General features: G+C 39.3%; 1 protein-coding gene across 4 annotated transcripts in view; it reads right to left on the reverse strand.

Moving 5' to 3' along the window:
- LOC106092612 (F-box/LRR-repeat protein 16) overlaps nucleotides 1-21,565 on the reverse strand; it is a 531,167-nt gene that overhangs the window by 508,138 nt on the left and 1,464 nt on the right. The window lies entirely within an intron of this gene.

The following is a 21,565-nucleotide window of genomic DNA, read 5'->3' on the forward strand; positions in this document are numbered from 1 at the left end:
CAGGCATTCGTTTATCAGGCCATTATATACAAAAAAAGCTGTAGCAAAAGGATTTGCTCGAGGATATTTGTTATTCATTTAGCTAACCGACCAGCAACCACCATGAGCCAAAAAGGTCAATGTTTTCATTATTGGGTTTGGGGCTTTTCTTGCCACAAGACAGTTCAGCCCGCCAACACAACACCAACTCACTTTAACTATTTGGAACTGGAACTGGTAGTCCCTTTGGTGACCTGCGGACTACGGGTATGTGGTTTAAACATAGATCCCTTTAGCTGTAGCAGTAGCGTTTTTTCGTCAATATTTAGCTCGCCCTCCAAAAACCCAAAAAACACAAGAGAGGAAAAAGAAATCACAACAATGCGCTTTTCCACGTCTTAGTGGCATTTGTTTTTATTCGTTCTCAGTTGGTCGCATGTGGCTAGCTGTTATATCATTTTTATCGCAAATTGTTAAAATATCCTTTATTTTGGTTGTTAGTTGCATGTTTGTGTGTGTGTGGATCTGTTAGTGGTGGTGTGCTCCAGCCGGAAACACAGAAATAAAAAAAATTATCAATGCTCATTAGCTATGCATCGTTACGTAGTCGCCGCCGTAGGAGTTGGGGGCGTGAAACCCCCCGGCTCAATGGGTCGTAGAAAAACGAAACAAAAGTCCACCATAGCTTTAGGAAGAAAATAGAGCACATAGAGCTGGCAGACACAGCTACAAGCTAGCGAGACACTATAGCTAAGACACATCCTCACACACACACACACACACACATTAACACTTGAATGAAACCCATAGTCCTTATGAACTTAAAAGGACATTGACGGCATACAAGAACCATGCAATAAATTCGAATAAAAACCACACTTATCCACACACACACACACACATACACCCACATGGACCTATGATAAGTCCTTAAGCATATAGACAAATACCCACTTACTCACAGACACACACTACTACAACTCGCATTGAACAAATACTACAGCAACGACCACAAGCCGTACATATGGAACCAGTCGTCATACAGTTTGACTGACTTGCCGAAATCCATAAAATGTCGAAATATAGAAGTGAAGTGTAGAAAAAACCCAACACAACACAACACAAATGCCCAAACAAGCAATGACATCACACAAATAAACATTTCACCAAATGGAAAATTCACCAACAACAACAACAATATCACCACCATTACCTCGCCTACGAACGGCATCTGCAGGGACTACAAAAAAACACCCACAAAGCAAACACAACGAATAACAAGCCAAAAAGGACAAGCAAATGAGTAGAAAATGAAATAAAGTAGGAAGCAGCCGAAAACAGAATTGAAAGCAATTAAATGAAAACATTTGCAGTCGCATAGAACTTCACAGACCCTTCACCAAGAGCCATTGAATTTTGCGGACAATTTGATGGAAGCTTGATTTGCATTGAAATTTTCATTAAAATATGATTTCTGAGTCCTTTACCATAGATGGAGGGTATATTAACTACATCAATACGTTTGTAACACCTCACAATATTGGCGTATAATAAATAATAAAGTTTACAATACTAGGCTCCAATTGTATTGTAAACTTTATATTCTAAGACGATTTACCGATGTCCGTGTAACTGTCCGTAACAGCGCTTCAGCCATCAAAAATTTAAATATTGAGCTGAAATTTTGCACAGATCAGTTTTTTTTAGTGGGAGTTTGAACTGGGAAAATCAGACCATAATTGGATATAGCTGCGATGTAAACCGATCCGACGATTTAAGGTCTAACGCTCATTTAATTCGCATTTATTTCCCGATTTTGGTGAAATTTTAAAGTGAGTTACACTAGGTTTCGGTCTGGAATACTCATTCATATTTCATGTCAGATGGAGGGTGACCGTTCTACATATCCGGTTAGAGGCGCCCTAAATAACATTGCGGAGTTCTGGTCAGCACAGCACGAGATTTATTCGAGAAGGAAGATATTACTTCTTAAACAATGGCACACCAAGCGGTCCTTCAGATAATGAATCAACACCTGGGATACTAAGGGACTGTAATACCAATCATTTAACCACCGACTGGAAAAATGGTAGTTTGGATGGGGCTGATGGCGACCGGCTGTCTCGCAGAAGGAGTTGTATCCTACGGATTCAACGGATTCAACTTGTTGAATCCGTGTCTCCGGAGTCAGGAGACGACTCAGTAGTTGTTGCTGAATACTTGTCTGAGGAACTGTCAACCACATCTCTAAAGTCTGGCGAATTACAGCAGACTGAAAATTCCCCTGCCACGATTGAAACAGTAGGGGAAGCCGTCGAGACTTGACTTTGTGGGGTCTTAGACGAATTTTTGGAGGTGTTACAAATGGAATGACTAGATTAGTATACCCCCATCCTATGGTGGCCGATGAAATAAGAGCTCGATCAAAGCGAGCTCTTGTTTCATCGAACATAAATGTAGACACATGTCTTTAAAAATAAGTACAATACATATGAGAATACATGCCTATTAGAGCGCTCTCTATTCGAATTTGACGTACATAAGGAAAGCACATATGTAACGCACATATCGTGTGATAGCAGCTTTTAGCTGCTGGTTGAAGCCGCTTTTGCAGAGAAAACTAGCCTCATAGTAGCAGGTGATACTAATGCACATCACAAGATATGGGAAAGTTTAGATGCCAATGAAAGGGGTGAGCCACTTATCGAATATATCATAAGTTGCAATTTGGCGATTTGTAAAAAACGAACGAATCAGGAACTGGAAGGAGGTACTAGATGTTACCTTTGTATCGGAAGATATAAGCGCAGGATTATGCGACTGGGAAGTGTTGGATGGCCACAGCTTCTCTGATCATCGTTATATTAGTTTCAGCCTTGGGGAAAATACAGAAGTGGTCCCTAGGCTAAACAGACGGAAGGTGGATTGGTATACATTTCGGCACATATTCTGTACGACTAACCCCTCTAGACCAGAAAAGGACGTGGAAACTGCGGAGGACGAAGACATAATGATCAAGCGGATCACAAAGGCCCCGAATGACTCGCTTGCCAGCATGTTCTAAACCAAGCCTAGGATCAAACAGCGAGCGCCGTGGTGGACCCCAAACCTGGTTAGTCTAAGGAAGTTCTACAGAAAACTCTTCAACAGGGCGAAAACCACAAGGGCACCACACGATTGGGACGTCTATTAGACTGTGATAGGAAAATACAAGGGGGAGCTGAGAAAGGCTCAGAACAAGTCCGGATAGGAATTTTGCGGCTCCGTGGTGGATACATCTGAAGCCTCTAGACCCTATCCTCGAAACCCATTACGGTGGGATATTTTCAGATGTCATAGGATATACATCCTATGACAATGTCTAAAAAAGAAACACTAGAACTTCTCGTTGATACACATTTCCTGATAAACTCTCCAACCGACAACGTGGTTGTCGGAAAAGTTTGTCACTGGTATGCATTCGTCGGAGGTTATTGGGGAAATTGCGTATGAGTCGAAATTCCTTTGGATGATAAAAAGTTTCAACTCCTTTAAGTCGCCGGGCCCTATTCTGTCATTAATTATGCTGAAGACTCGAGACAGGATCATAGGTCAAAGATCCCTGGAGGTCGCCTGTTTAGCCAACAGCATACATTTAGTAAGGGCAAGTCCACCAAAACAGCTCTTCACTGCCTAGACGCCTACAGAAAGGGTTCTGTCGCTGTCAAGGAATGTGCAATGGTAGCATTTGTTAACATTGAAGGTGCTTTTAATAATGTAAAACTGATGTCAACCAAGATGGCGCTGGAGTTTCTAGTCATCAACAGTACCGTTAGAAAGTTAATTACTAATAGATGCATTACGACAAACTTGGGATCTGTAGATCTTAAAAGATGGGCCACCAGAGGAAACCTCAAGGAGATATATTGCCTCCTCTACCTTGGAATATAGCCATTAGCAATATATTATTGTCTCTGGAAGAAAAAGGTGTAACATTGCTCGCGTATGCTGATGACGTGGCTATTGCGGTTATGGTAAAGTTTACCAGCACTTTTAGAGATATACTTCAGGAAGCTCTACATGCGACACCGAAGTGTGGTGTCGTACGTAGAGAAGAGTTGTCACCAGTCATATCGAGAAGGTTACCCGACCACTGTAGTCTGTATCAAGCGGAGATCCTTGCAATTAAAGAAGTTGTGAAATGGCGAGTTATAATGTCCTAATAATAATTGGCATAAATATCTTCTCAGACAGCCAGGCAGCCATTTAACATCTGCGAAACATATTTATGAATTCAAAAACCGCCTTCGAGTGTCGCAGATCTCTCAACGAGATGGCTGAACAGATCAACATTCACCTGTTCTGGGTACCGGGCCACAGAGATATCCCAGGAAATTGTAGAGCAGACGAGTTTGCGAGACTAGAACTACTTTACACATTCCATAAGGAACTGGAATATGTGCCAATGTCTCTGGCAACATTAAGCAAAGTATTCGGGATCAGGTCCGAAGGACAACGAATGATAGATTGTCACAAAGGTGGAGTCGTGAACATTCCAAAAGTTATGTAGCCTAATCTAAACTTGAATAGGTCTAAATTTTACTTTTATGAAAACCATTGTCAACATTTTTACAAAAAAAAAAATTAAATATTTTTTTTCTAAAATTTTTTCAAATCTTTACTTTGATTTAACATTTTATCAATTTGCTTTTTATATTAAACTAGCTGGACAGGGCCCACTCCGCAGCGCCATCTTTTATTCAATATGGAACAAAATTATCCTTTGAATATTTATTTTCTACATTTAAAGAGCATTTAGCTGAATCCCATATGACCTTTATTCGTCTATAAATTCGCTCGACGGTTTTAGGGTCATCTAATTTTGGATGTTAGATGGACCCCATTCTTTAAAGACTTTATTTGAGCCCTATATTCTCATGGGGATTTTGGGAGCATTTTGGGGCACCTAGGGTGATGGTTGGTGCGTTTAGGGGGTGGTGTGAACCCCCAGAAACGTGGTCCGGAAAATGGGTACGATTTCGTGCTCCACTTCCAAATACCCTACATTTGAGCCCCCTATTGCCATTATCGGAAATACGTATGTTCGTTAGGGGTGTTCTCGAGGGAAAAGTGGCCACCCAGATTCTTAACCCGGAAAAATATCAGTATTATGATCTACTCTCAAATACCATTTATTTAAACCCCATATTTCCATTGTTTTAAGGAGAGTTTATGGGATGAGGCCCCGAAATTGGTTATCAAATTCGTTTTCTAATCTCAAATATCTTTCATTTGACCCCCATATTGCCATGGTCGGTAAATTTGAACTCTTTGGGGGGTATTTTGGGGACCAGAAAATTGGTCCCGAAAGTGGGTATCAATTACGTGCTCTACTCCCCAATACATTATATTTGAACTCCGAATTGACCTGGTCGGTAATTTTTTCCCATTTTGGGATGTTTTGGGGAGTGGGGTTGTCCCCCAAAACACTAAGCCCTGAAAAAAAATCAGCATCGTGCTCTACTCTCAAATATGATATTTGAACCGCATATTACCGTCGGCCTCAAATTCGATATCCACTTTCTTTAAGCCCAAATTGTCATGGTGAGCAAATACGTCCTATTTGATGTTTGTTATGGGGTGGGACGTTCCCTAGACAGTTGGTCCCGAAAGTTGATGTCAGATTCGTGGTTTACTCCCAAATACCTTTCATTTAAGCCCTATATTTCCAAAGTCGGCAAACATGTCCGGGTTGGCGGTGTCTTGACCCTGAAAATTTATATCAGATTCGTGTTCTTCTCTAAAATGCCACTTATTTGAGCCCCATATTGCAATGGCCAGCAAATACGTCTTATTTGGGTGGTGTGATGGGGGTGGGGTGACCCCATAGACACTTCTTCCCGAATATTGTTATCAGATTTATGCTTTTCTCCCAATGACCTTTCGTTTGAGCCCCATATTGCTGTGGTCGTGAATTTATACTTTTTTCTGCCGTTTTTGGGGAGAATTGGCCCCCCAAACACTTGGTAACACATTTGGATATCAAATTCGTATTCTACACTCAAATACCTTTTATATGAGCCCCATATTGCCATGGTCAGTAAATAAGTCCTGTTGGGGGGTGTTTTTTGTGGAAGGGGTGGACCCCCAGAAACTTGGTCCCACATTAAGATATCAGATTCGTATTCTACTCGCAAATACCTTTCATTTAAGTCCCATATTGCCATGGTTGCTAAATATGTCCAAGTTAGGCGTGTTTTGGGGTTGGGATGGTCCCCCAAACACTTGGTCCAACAATTGCATATCAGGTACGTTTTCAAAACTTAAACACTTTTCATTTAAGTCCCATATTGTCGTGATTAGTGTATATATACATTTGGTAGTGATTAGTGTATATATACATTTGGTAGGTTTTGGGTTGGGCCTTAGGTACCCCATCCTCCGATTTAGGGTCTTAGGCCCATAAAAGCCACATTTATTATCCAATTTTGCTGAAATTTGGGACAGTGAGTTCTGTTAGGCCCTTCGACATCCTTCGTCAATTTGGCCCAGATCGGTCCAGATTTGGATATAGCTGCCATGTAGACCAACCTCTCGGTTTTAGGTTTTGGGGCCATAAAAGGCGCATTTATTGTCCGATTTCGCTGAAATTTGGGGCAGTGCGTTTTGTTAGACTCTTCGACATTTTTCTGCAACTTAGCTCAAATCGGGGCAGATTTGGATATAGCTGCCATGTAGACCGATTTCTCGATTTATAGTCTTGGTCCAATAAAAGGCGCCATGTCCGTCCGTCTGTCCGTTGAAATCACGCCACAGTCTTTAAAAATTGAGATATTGAGCTGAAACTTCGCACAGACTCTCTTTTTGTTCATAGGCAGGTTAAGTTCGAAGATGGGCTATATCAGACCATATCTTCATATAGCCCCCATATAGACCGATCCGCCGATTTAGGGACTACGGCCCATAAAAGCCACATTTATTATCCGAGTTTGCTGAAATTTGGGATAGTGGGTTATGTTAGGCCACTCGACATCCTTCTTCAATTTTGCCCAGATCGGTCCTGATTTAGATTTAGCTGCCATATAGACCGATCCGCCGATTTAGGGTCCTAGGCACATAAAAGGCGCATTTATTGTCCGATTTTGCAGAATTTGGAACAGTGAGTTGTGTTAGGCCCTTCGACATCCTTCTATAATTTGGCCCAGATCGGTCCAGATTTGGATGTAGCTGCCATATAAACCGATCTCTCGATATAAGGTTTTGGGCCCATTAAAGGCGCATTTATTGTCCGATTTAGCCGAAATTTGGGACAGTGAATTGTGTTAAACTCTTCGACATTTTTCTGCAGCTTGGCCCAAATAGGTCCAGATTTGAATATAGTTGCCATATAGACCGATATCTCGACTTAAAGTCTTGGCCCATAATAGGTGCATTTATTATCCGATTTCACTGAAATTTGACACAGTGACTTATGGTAGGCTTTTCGCCACCCGTGTCGTTTATGGTTCAGATCGGTTTATTTTTACATATAGGTACTAATTTGTTATACACAATTGAACAATGACTTGTGCTTATTAATATTTGGTCCAAATCGGAACATATTTCCATATAGCTGCTATGGGGCACAAGGTATGCAATTTTCACCGGATTTTGATGAAAGGTGGTTTACATATATACCCGAGGTGGTGGGTATCCAAAGATCGGCCCGGCCGAACTTAACGCCTTTTTACTTGTTTAATTTGTAACACTTTTATTACAATAAATCTTACAATAAATCTCCTACGCTTATAGGAGATTTATTGTATTTTTTCCTAATATGACTGTATCAACCACACAATCAAACCAATCATAGATGTAAACAGATGTTTATAAAAGAAATTTTTTTCGTGGATTCCCAAACTTCCAATTCCAAGTGTGACATATGAAATGAAAAAACCTATTAACCTCCCTAAACCTACAGTCGAGAACATAAAAATAAACGAAAATAGCAAGAGAGGAAAAAGAAAAAGTGAGAAAGTTATAATGAAAATATACTAGACAGTCCAGTCTTGCCGGCCAACAATATAGCCGGCCATGAAGCCATTCAACCAAAGTGCCCGCCATTCTGCCCCTCTCCTATACTCTGTTCTGTGGTGCTTCGTTTTCGAATAGCATCGTAGCTTCATTTAGCCTCAAAGCATAACCCAAAGTCGATTAGCCCTACACATTTCCTTCGCCAAACGATGTGTAAGGGAAATTCCCACCATCCTCGGCATCTTAATATTGGCCACCGGCGATAATTGTTATAGAGTTGGCAATGGGGGTGCTGTGTGTGGTGTTTTAAACGTTTATCGTAACTATTTCATGACATGAATCATTAAAGGAGCCAAAATAAATCGAATGACATCAGGATTTGACAAAATTAAAGCCTAACGATTTTTCAAATGATAAGGCCACAGGATGGAGGAGTTTTTTTTTTATTTTTGCAAATAATGGAAATTTAAAGCAAATATAGGAAAATATTGCAGATTGGGTGCGTTTATTCGGTGACTATAAATGAGTATGTGTTCATGATTTAATACAGCTGTTTTAGATCAAAATCTGCAATTTAGATTTTGCGTTCAGTTTAATTAATATAATTTGAAGGCGCTTAGGGAGGCACCTCAGACATTACTGCACTTCCAAATCCCTTTAATTTAAGCCCCCAAAAACCTTGGCTGCAAAATTGGATATCAAATTCAAATACCTTTCATTCGAATCCCATATTATCATAATGGGTCAAATAATTGACGTATCTTTAGGAGGAAAAGAGCCGCCTAGACTTGAACGCAAATTTCAATGTTATATTCGTAATCTACTTCCAAATTCCATGGTCGGCTATATGCCCATTTGGGGATATTTGGGGGTGGGCGACCTATCATTACTTGGTCCTGTTGTTTTATGCTATATTTTTAATCTACTGCCTAATATTTTTCTTTTGAGTCCCATATTGATAATTTCGAATATATTTGTTTAGAGGAATTTTTGGGTTGGATGGGGGACCACTTTTGGATGTGGGTGGCGTTTTTGGGGTAAGGGGGAGGGTCCGCCTCCACCCGGTATCTAAAAATTATATAGCCTATGTTTCCTTCCAGACAAACGTACACAATCTATGAAAATTTTAAGAAAATCGGTTCAGCCAAGTATCGCATAGTCATAATGGGTCTAATGGCATTTTTGAGGTGTGGCGTGACCCCCTATGCTTCGATCTGATTTTGTATGCCAGATTCAAAATCTACTCCCAAATACCTTTCATTTGAGCCCCTTATTGAAATGAACGTCCATTATGTCTGTTTGGGGGAGTTTTGGGGTTGGGGCAGCCCGATGGGTACTTAGACTCGTATTCTACTATCTACAATGCCTTTCATTTGATACTTATATTGTCCCCATCGGTCCACTTTTGATTTTGGGTTGTGTGAGGGTTCCTCCCCCTTCTGATACCGAAAAATTATATAGCCCATGTTTCCTTCCAGACCAACCTACACAATGTGCGAAAATTTCGAGAAAATCGGTTTTGCCTTTTTCAGTCTATACGGAACAAACAAACCGAGACCCATATATCCGTATTTGGCTCATGTACCCATTTTGGAAGTTTTTGTGGGGGTGGGGTGAACCCCTATACTTCGACATAAATTTGTATGCCAGATTCGTTATCTACTTCCACATACTTTTCATTTGATACCCATATTGTCTTTATCGGTCCACTTTTGATTTTGGGTGGTGTTTTTGAGGTAACGCTGGAGGGTCCGCCCCCTTCTGTTATCAATTAAATATAAAACCTATTCCTACTTCCTGACCATATTCGTAATCTACTCCCGAATACCTTTCATTTCAGTTCCATATTGTCAAGATCGTCAAATAAATCTATTTTAAGGGGTTTTGGGGCTGGGGCCCCCAAGGTACTTGAACCCAACTTTTATTATGAAATTCATTTGAATCCCATATTGTCCATATCGGCCCACTTTTATTTTTGGGTAGTATTTTTGGGGTAAGGGGGAGGTTCCGCCCCCTCCCGATATCAAAAATTATATAGCTAATGTTTCCTTCCAGACCAACCTACACAATTTATTATTCCGAGTGTCAAAGAGTGTAAATTAATTTCATGGGTTCCCAAGTATATTCGTGAATATGTCTACATACGACATTAAACGACAGAGAACATCAAAAAAGTTTCTCAGCGGTGGTTATTCCCTTACTAATACTAACGAAATATCTATGACTTAAAGTCACGTCAAAATTCGCTAGAAGTGATATCGCTCAGCCCCTTGTTCAGACTCGGCTATAAAAAGAAGTTCCAACTTAAAGGCCATAGGGAAAAATGTTCGCAAAAGTAAGCATTTTCGCATAGGTAATAGACATGCTCTCATATGACGACGAACCCTTTGGTTTAAATGTAGTCAATAACAAATTTTTCAGCAGTGGTCATCCCCTCACTAATGTTGGCTATATATGTGAGGCCTTCGGTAATGTTCTCAACTAAGAGCTGTCTGTTGGCACAAACGGTATCTTAAAACAAGCAAGAGCGTGCCGGGACGAATGTTATATACGCTTCACCATGAAACGCATTTGTAAAATTGTTTGCACGATTTAACTTAGTAGACAGATAGGCAACAAATATATAAGAACTAGCTGGACAGGGCCCGCTCCGCTACGCCTTCTTCCACTCTCTTATTTTATCTATGCCCTATACTGTCACGTCAGAAAATAAGTCCTGTTAGGGGGTGCTGTTACGCCCTCTCAGATATTTTGCGCCAATGTGAAAATTGGGGGAGAGGTCCAGCACGTAAGGAGGCCGCTCCAATGAAATGAGAGTATGTGGATGGTTTGGATGTTATCCAAGCTATTCCATCAACTGGTTGTGGACTGTATTGTGGAATCACAGACTCACAGTTCTCACCAACATACCAAGGTGAAAGAGATTACCCGTAGGGTGGAATAAAAAAAAGAGGGTGAAAGAAAAACAAGGAGTTAGGCCGATTTTACCAAATTATTGCTGACTTGAATGCTGCTCCTGACAAAGTGGCCAAGTTTAGCAATTTAAACTCGCCAAGAAGCCTTCGAGTATCGGCATTTCTATCGTTTTTAGTACATTTTCATGACATTTACATTTCGTTATGATAATTTCAGTGCCTTTTTAACTGTTATACAATTCATGTGTTTTAAGACTACGAATTCATGATTTTGTAACAAATAATTCATTAGCATATCACAAATAAAAATAAGTATAAAGTTTGAGTTTATACAGTGGATATTATATTGGTGCTCTACTCTCAAATACTTTTCATTTGAGCCCTTTATTGCTGTGGTCAGTAAATATGTCCGGTATAGGGGTGTTTTTGGAGGTGAGATGGCAGTTACTTGATCCAATTTTTAATATGAAATTTGTAGTCTACTCTTGAATACCTTTCATATGAATCCCATACTGTCCCGAACGGTTCACTTTTATTTTGGGGTCGTACTTTTAGGGTAAGGGGGAGGGTCAGCCCCCTACCAATATCAATAAATTATATACCCTATTGCTCCTTCCGGACCACTCCCCACAATCTGTGAAAATTTTAAAGAAATCGGTTCAGCCGTTTTTGAATCTATACGGAACAAACAAATTTACAAACCCACAAACAAACAAACATACAAACAAACAAACAAACAAATTTTAAATAAATGTTTCTCTAATTTCAAAAATGTTAATTTATTGAAATCCTACAAAATGTTTGCAATCCAGAACGTTTAGTCATTGAATAAAGATGTCGCATTTTTTTCCTCTTTTAGTTTTGTCATTCAGATTGAATGATGACACCATATATTTTAATAAGCGGCGAGGAGTTTTGCCGCTTAGCTAATCGGGGAAAGCATTTTTCTTCAAAAAATTTAGAAATTTCTCCCAAGGGGGAGTGAGTGGAGCTCATGACCATGAGAATGAATATCACCAGAAATCATCACAGAAAACACGCCCTCGGTATACGTTTCTAGCATGGCTAATGGTATCTACAGTATCGTAGCGTTGCTCGCTAACCTCCCGTCTGTTGAGTCTGCAGGGTCAAACTTAAATTCAAATGGAAATAGAATAACTGATTGTTAAGTTGGGCTACCACAAGCTTATTCCTGCAACCGTTGGGCCAATATTTCTTCATGTGTCAATATCGCTTCTATTTTTCTCGGGAGGTTAGAGAGCAACACCAAACTACAATAATAGATTGTCTACTACACTAATCGATTGTCCTTTCCTACTAAAAGTTATACGCTTCAAAACCAAAATTCCGATAAAACTAGAGTACGATTTGTGATGAAAACTTTGGGGAAAACTGAAAAAAATCATTTAAAACCAGTAAAAAAACATTAAGATCGGTCGGGTCGAACTTTGGATACCCACCACCACGGGTATATATGTAAACCCCCTTTCGTCACAATCCGGTGAATATTGGATAATTTATGCGCCCAAATTTGGCACACAAATTGAGCGGTCTAATAAATATAAGTCACTGTTCAATTTTGTTGAACAAAATTTTGGTCTTTTTGGCAGCTATATCTAAATATAAAACGATCTGAACCATAGAGAACACGGATGTCGATAAGCCTAACATAAGCCACTGCGTCAAATTTCAACGAAATCGGATAATAAATGCGCTCGGGAGTTCTTTCCATATGGCACCCATATAATGGGAGGCTTAAAACAACTAATTTTTTCAAATTTCAGCGAAATAGGGTAAACAAGTAAGAGCGTGCTAAGTTCGGCCGGGCCGATTCTTATATACCCTCCACCATGGATCACATTTGTCGAGTTCTTTTCCCGGCATCTCTTCTTAGGCAAAAAAAAAGGATATAAGAAAAGATTTGCTCTGCTATTAGAGCGATATCAAGATATGGTCCGGTTTGGACCACAATTAAATTATTTGTTGGAGACCTGTGTAAAATGTCAGCCAATTCGAATAAGATTTGCGCCCTTTGGGGGCTCAGAAGTAAAATAGAGAGATCGATTTATATGGGAGCTGTATCGGGCTATAGACCGATTCAGACCATAACAAACACGTATGTTAATGGTCATGAGAGAATCCGTCGTACAATTTCAGGCAAATCGGATAATAATTGCGACCTCTAGAGGCTCAAGAAGTCAAGATCCCAGATCGGTTTATATGGCAGCTATATCAGGTTATGAACCGACTTGTACTTTATTTGACATAGTTTTTGAAAGTACCAATACAAAACGTCTTGCGAAATTTCAGCCAAATCGGATAGAAATTGCGCCCTCTAGAAGCTCAAGAAGTCAAGACCCCAGATCTGTTTATATGACAGCTATATCAGGTTATGAACCGATTTGAACCATATTTGGCACAGTTGTTGGATATCATAACAAAATACTACGTGCCAAAATTCATTCAAATTGGATAAGAATTGCGCACTCTACAGGCTCAAGAAGTCAAGACCCAAATTCGGTTTATATGGCAGCTATATCAGGTTATGAACCGATTTGAACCATACTTGGCACAGTTGTTGGATATCATAACAAAACACGTCGTGCAAAATTTCATCCCAATTGGATAAGAATTGCGCACTCTAGAGGCTCAAGAAGTCAAGACCCAAGATCGGTTTATATGGCAGCTATATCAAAACATGGACCGATATGGCCCATTTACAATACCAACCGACCTACACTAATAAGAAGTATTTGTGCAAAATGTCAAGCGGCTAGCTTTACTCCTTCGGAAGTTAGCGTGTTTTCGACAGACAGACGGCCGGACGGACGGACATGGCTAGATCGACATAAAATTTCACGACGATCAAGAATATATATACTTTATGGGGTCTCAGACGAATATTTCGAGTAGTTACAATCAGAATGACGAAATTAGTATACACCCCATCTTATGGTGGAGGGTATAAAAATAAAGCTTTTATAGGCTTCAGACCCTTTATCAACAGATCGGTTAGCTATGATAGCTATATCTTAATATAGTCAGATCTGAACCATATTTGGGTCGAATGTTGGGAGGCCTTAAACTACTCACTGTTTCAAATTTAAACGAAATCGTTTAAAAAAAAGCATTTATGGGCATTAGACCCTTTATCGGGAGATCGGTCTATATGGCAGTTATATCTATCTTTTGTCCAATCTGAACCATATTTAGGTCAGATGTCGGGAGGCTTAAAATAACCCACTGTTTTAAATTTCAGCGAAATCGGGTGATACATAAAGCATTTAGGGCCATCAGGCCCTTTACCGGGAGATCGGTCTATATCCAAATATAATCCGATCTGAACCATATTTAGTTCAGATGTCGAGAAGCCTTAAACTACTTACTGTTTTAAATTCCAGCAAAATCGGATAAAAAATAAAGCACTTATGGGCATTATACCCTTTTATCCCCAGATCGGTCTATATGGCAGCTATATCCAAATATGGTCCGTTTTGGCCCGTTCAAGATCTTAACCAGCGTGCATCAAAAATACGTATCTGTGCCAAGTTTCAGCTCCTCATATCTCAATTTTTGAAGGCTGTAGAGTGATTACAATAGACGGACAGACACACGGACATCGTTAAATCGCCTTAGAATTTTACGATGATCCGAATTATATATACTTTGTAGGGTCGGTAATTGTTATTTCGATGTGTTGCAAACGGAATGACTAAATGAATATAAAAACAAAAATCTGAAATTTAAGAAAAAGTGTACCACATAATCACCATTTTGGCACAAAATTGGACTTGATGACCCATAATTAAACACCTAAAATGCGTAGTATCATTCTCAAACATTACTTTCATGGGATGAACACTTATTTATCCCATGCCATTTCAATTGTTGATTTTTGGCAATGAAAAAACTCAAACGGTACCACTGCACCCAGTAGTGACCAAAATTTTCAATAAAAAATTTAAGGCATATTTACCAATTTCACGGAAACAGAAGAATCTTAGCATTTTTTTGATTTTGAAAATATGTAAGGTTTTTTTAAAATTTTTGTAGAATGGGAACCCAGGCTGCGGGTTAAATGAGGGTCTAGGGCAACCCTGACAGGAACAATAGGGAAAAGACTGAAGACGGTGCTCTATTTTTCAAATACGAACAGTTGACATCATGCGCTTTTTGTGAAATCTTCTCGTGCTGAGTCGGTATTTCCTTTGTCGTTTTTATATCCACCATCATAGGGGTATACTAATCTAGTCATTCCGTTTTTAACACCTCGAAATATTGATCTCCGAACCCATAAAGTATATATATTCTGGATCGTCTCGATTGAGATTGCAAAACGGCCATATCGGTTCAGATTTGGATATAGTCCCATATAAACCGATCCCCCGATTTGACTTCTTGAGCCCCTGGAAACCTCAATTTTCATCCGATTTGGCTAAAATTTGGAACAAAGACTTGAGTTATGACTATCAACATTCATGCTAAGTATGGTCCGAGTCGATCTCTAAACAGATAAACCGATCGGCGGATTTGACTTCTTCAGCCCTTAGAAGCCTAATTATTACCTGATTTGGGCGAAATTCGGCCCAAAACCCTTACAACATCAGAACCAAGTTTTATCCAAATCGTTCAATGGGGTGATATTAGCCCCTCTAAGAACCGATACTCCGATATGACTTTTTGAGGCCAAATAATTCAAATACAAACTGAGTTATAAGGGTACATTTTTAGCGGAATCCATGATGGTAGGTAACCAAGATTCGGCCCGGCCCAACATAGCACGCTTTTACGTGTTAAAATTAAGTCTTTTTATTTAAGTTAATACCATTAAAATTTTTGAATGAATAAATGAATGAATTTTGTTTAAACCAAGTGATTGTTATTAATATCCTGGACATTGAGCCAACGGGATTCAGCAGCGAAGCAGAATCCTACATTAGCATTAAATTTTAATTATTAAAATGCTTGTTTGTATTTTCAAGCTTTGTAAAATGTTCCCCAAAACATGACCTTCTATGAGAAAATTTGTAAAGACCATAGAGGGAAATTGGAGTTTGTTTGAAGAGATATTGCACTGTTAAATGTTGACAGCGAACAGTATGGTAGTAGTAGTTGAGATTTCACTGGTGGATGAGATAAAGAAACCCAATTACCGAATCGCTTCCAACAGCGGGATGATATGTTTTCTGCCTTGTCTGAGGAACTGGCAATTTCTTTTCATCAAAAATCATTTAACAATATCTCCTTTGTATGTTGCATTTGCTTGGTCACTAAGCTCGACTTGGAAAACAATGAAACAGGAATTGATTCGCATGACCGGCTCTTAAAACCCAAACAGATGAAAACCATGAAAAACGAGGAAATCTGAAAATCAGCTTTCAATGTTGTTGGGGGACGAAAGGCTCGTTTCCGGAACAAAATAAACCACATGTGTGGTGGACAAGTTGCATCGGCAGACGGAGCTTGCCATGTTGACAAAGGAATGATATGAATGTAATGACCATTGAGGGGAGTTGGTGTTTGTTTGAAGAAATATTTCTTAATGAAAAAGCTTACAGCGAACAGTCTGGTAGTAGTAGTTGAGATTTCACATTTCACTGTGAACTGTAGGCCGACCAGACGGACGGGCATAGTTCACGTTGGTGCCGATGAGATAAAGAAACCCAATTATCGAAAAGCGTCCATCAGTGGGGTGATATGTGTCCTGCCCAGTATTGCCGTTTCTGGTAGGTTCCTACCAAAATTGACTGACCTCCATTTTTATACCCTCCACCATAGGATGTGGGTATATTAATTTTGTCATTCTGTTTGTAACTACTCGAAATATTCGTCTGAGACTCCATAAAGTATATATATTCTTCATCGTTGTGACATTTTATATCGATCTAGCCATATCCATCCGTCTGGCTGTCGAAAGCACGTTAACTTTCGAAGAAGTAAATCTAGCCGCTTGAAATTTTGCACAAATACTTCTTTTTAGCGTAGGTCGGTTGGAATTGTAAATGAATCATATCAGTACATGTTTTGATATAGCTGCCATATAAACAGATCTGGGGACTTGACTTCTTGAGCTATTAGAGGGCGAAATTCCTATCCTATTTGGCTGAAAATTTGTACGTGGTGTTTTGGTATCACTTTCAACTACTGTGCTAAGTTCGCTTTAAATCGGTTCATAACCTGATATAGCTGTCATATAAACCGATCTGGGATATTGACTTTTTTTGCCACTAGAGGGCGCAATTCTCATTCGATTTGGCTGAAATTTTGCACGAAGTGTTTTATTATAACTTCCAACATCTCTGCACGGTATGATTTAAATCAGTTCATAACCTGATATAGCTGCTATATAAATCGATCTAGGATCTTGCTTCTAAAGCCTCTAGAGACCGGAATTCCTATCCGATTTTGCTGAAATGTTGTACATTTTTCCCATGACCTTCAACATACGTGTCCAATATGGTCTTAATCAATCTATAGCGTGATACAGCTCCCATATAAACCGATCTCCCGATTATGCTTCTTGAGCCCGTACAAGGCGCAAATCTTATCCGAATGGACTGAAATATTACCAGTCATTGGGTAACTACTATGGTTTTCAATATTCAATTAATTTATGATCCGAATCTGACTATTAAACAATTAATCCTTTTTTGCCTGTTTGCCTAAAAAGAGATACCGCGCAAAGAACTCGACAAATCCAATCCATGGTGGAGGGTATATAAGATTCGGCCGGCCCGGCCGAATTTAGCACGCTTTTACTTGTTCTTAATCCATTGTTCTATTAATTGGGAACAAGTTTTCCATCCCGTTAAGTGCAGCACATGGCCAAAGCACAACTGAGTCACATCTATGTTCAATTGCTTCATTTTCTAAATTTAATTAATTCTAAAATTAATTTTTTAGATAAATGGCATCAAAAAGTTCTTCTGTCAGTCCAAAAATCATATTTTCTAAATTATAATGACATGCCCACGCATTAAAAACAAGTAAAATGGCGTTTAGTTCGGCCGAGCCGAACTTTGGCTACCCACCACCTCGAGTATATATGTAAACCACCTTTCGTCAAAATCCAGTGAAAAATGCATACCTTATGCCCCAAGCAGATATATCGAAATATGTTCCGATGTGGACCAAATACTAATAAGTGCAAATCATTATTCATTTGTGTATAACAAAATGTAAGTTTTTTAGTAGCTATATCTAAAAATGAATCGATCTGAACCATATACAATACGGATGTTGAAAAGCCTAATATAAGTAACTGTGTCAAATTTCAGTAAAATCGGATTATAAATGCGCCTTCTACGGAGCTAAGACTTTAAATCGAGATATCGGTCTATGTGGCAGCTTAACTTAACTCACTGTCCCAAATTTCGGCGACATCGAAAAATAAATAAGCCTTAGATGGGCCCAAAACCTTAAATCGAGAGTTCGGTCTATATGGCAGCTATATTCAAATCTGGACCGATCTAGACAACTTACTATCCCAAAATTTGGCAATATTGGATAATAAATGCGCCTTTTATGGGCGCAAGACCTTAAATCGAGAGATCGGTCGATATGTCGATATGTCAGCTATATCCAAATCTGAACCCAAATTGAAGAAAAATGTCGAAGGGCCTAACACAACTAACTGTCCCGAATTTCACCACAATTGGATAATAAATGTGGCTTTTATGGGCCTAAGACTCTTAATCGGCGGATCGGTCTATATGACAGCTATATCGAAATCTGCACCGATCAGTGCCAAATTTGGGAAGAATGTCGAAAGACCTAACACAACTCACTATCCCAAATTTCAGCAAAATCGGATAATAAAAGTGGCTTTTATGGCCTAAGACCCTAAATAGTCAGCTATAGCCCATCTTCGAACTTAACCTGCTTATGAGCAAACAAGTAAAAAGGCGTTAAGTTCGGCAGGGCCGAACTTTGGATACCCACCACCTCGGGTATATATGTAAACCTCCTTTCTTCAAAATCCGGTGATAAAAGCATTCCTTATGTCCCATAGCAGCTGTATCGAAATATGTTCCGATTTCGACCAAATACTAAAAAGTAAAAGTCAATTGTCTATAGCAAAATATTGGTCTTTTTTAGTAGCTATATCTAAAAATAAATCGATCTGAACCATAAACGACACGGATGTCGAAAAGCCTGACATAAGTCACTATGCAAAATTTCAGTGAAATCGGATTACAAATGCGTCTTTTATGGGGCCAAGACTTTTACTCGAGATATCGGTTTATATGGCAGCTATATTCGAATCTATACCGATCTAGGGCAAACTAAAGATGGATGTCAAAGGGCTAACACAACTCACTATCCCAAATTTCGGCGACATCGGTTAATAAATAGGCCTTTTATTGGCCCAAAACCTTGAATCGAGAGATCGGTCTATATGGCAGCTATATGCAAATCTGGACCGATCTAAGCCAAATTAACGAAGAATATCAAAGGGCTTAACGCAACTCACTACCCCAAATTTTGGCAAAATCGGACAATAAATGAGCCTTGTACAGGCACAATACCTTAAATCGAGAGATCGGCATATATGACAGCTATATATAAATCTGGACCGATCTGAGCGAAATTAAAGATGGATGTCGGGTAGCCTAACGCAACTCACTGTCCCAATTTTCAGCAAAATTTGATAATAAATGTGGATTTCATGGGCCTAAGATCCTAAATCAAAGGATAGGTCTATATGGCAGCTATATCCAAATCTGGCCGACCAAATTGACGAAGGATATCGAAGGGCCTAACGCAACTCACTGTCCCAAATGTCAGCAAAATCGGATAATAAATGTCGCTTTTATAGGCCTAAGACCCTTAATCGGAGGATAGGTCTATATGGCAGCTATATCCAAATCTGGACCGATCTGAGCCAAATTGACGAAGAATGTCGAAAGGCATAACACAACTCACTGTCCTAAATTTCAGCGAAATCGGATAATAAATGTGGCCTTTATAGGCTTAAGACCCTAAATCGGCGGATCGGTCTATATGGGGGCTATATCAAGATATAGTCCAATATAGCCCATCTTCGAACTTAACCTGCTTATGGACAAAAAAAGACGCTATGCAAAATTTCAGCTCAATATCTCTATTTTTAAAGGCTATAGTGTGATTTCAACAGACAGACGGACGGACAGTCTTAGATTTTTACGCTGATCAAGAATATATATACTTTATAGGGTCGGAAATGGATATTTCGATGTGTTGCAAACGGAATGACAAAGTGAGTATACCCCCATCCTTCGGCGGTGGGTATAAAAAAGAATCTGTGCAAGGTTTCAGCTCAATATCTCTATTTTTAAAGACTGTAGCGTGATTTCAACAGACAGACGAACATGGCTAGATCGTCTTAGATTTTTACGCTGATCTAGAATACATATACTTTATAGGGTCGGAAATTTTCGATGTGTTGCAAACGGAATGACAAAATTAATATACCCCCATCCTTTGGTGATGGGTATAAAAAGTCAAACATTTAAATGCACTTTGTCGCAATACCTACGCCAATAACTGTAGTAGTGACTCAGAAGTAATTTGGGCATGTGTTGCATTTAACGGGATGGCTATGTCCTTGGCTCCAATATTAACCGATCTCCCGATATAACTTCTCGTACAAGGCGCAAATCTTATCCGAATGGACTGAAATATGACTACGTCCTGGCTCCAATATTAACCGATCTCTCGACTTGACTTCTCGAGTCCTTACAAGGCGCAATTTTTGTCCGATTTAGCTAAAATTGCAGGTGGTGTTCTCTTATGACTTGCAATAACTGTACTAAGTAAAATCCAATTCGGTCCATAACCTGGTATAGCTCCCATATAAACCGATCTCCCGATTTGACTTCTGACAAGCCGCAATTTTTATCCGATTTTTGATGTTCTCTTAGATTCCAATAACTGTGCCAAGTTCGGTCCAAATCAGTCTATAACCTGATATAGCTCCCAAATAAACCGGTCTCTCGATTATTCTTGTTCGGCTCCTACAGCTTTAATGTTTGCTGGTTAGACAGAAGTTTGGTATATTGAATAAAATTTTGACCTTCAACCAAGTAAATTTTGTATACATTTTCCATGATCCGGCCCGGCCGAACTTAGCATGCCTTTACTTGTTTTTGACTTATATTAGCTGAAATATGGTTTGCGTAGGATTGTAATGCCCTTTAACGCCCAAATAACCCCAAGTAACCGCATTTTAAAGCAAACCGAAACCGCCGTTTTCACTACTTGAACCCCACGAATCCTCACTTTTTATGTTACTTGAATGAAATATTGTATATGAAGTGCTTTTATGGCCTCTAAAACCAATGTGAAATATAGATGGGTCCATGAATCGATTGTACCCTGTTTAAACCGACCCCACGATTAGACATCTCCAAACCTCATTCGAGTAAATTTGTCTCAGTTTGTAACAAAATCTATGTTGGAGGATTTTAACTTGTATTTAACATACTTGAGTTCATCCTTGTTTATCCTTGGCCTTAATGATTATGCTTTATTATGTGTCCTAAATATTTTTTATGTGTCCCTCAATGTATTGTAGTTAAACTTTTGTTGAAACTACTTTAAAAGGAATTTATTATCAGAAAACAAAAACAATCTTAACATGTATAAATGCAACTACCCAACAAGCCTAACCCAAGGTCTATTTGTGGCTACCTCTAAAA

This window comes from Stomoxys calcitrans, chromosome 1 (genome assembly GCF_963082655.1).
Source record: "Stomoxys calcitrans chromosome 1, idStoCalc2.1, whole genome shotgun sequence".
NCBI classification, from domain to species: domain Eukaryota; kingdom Metazoa; phylum Arthropoda; class Insecta; order Diptera; family Muscidae; genus Stomoxys; species Stomoxys calcitrans.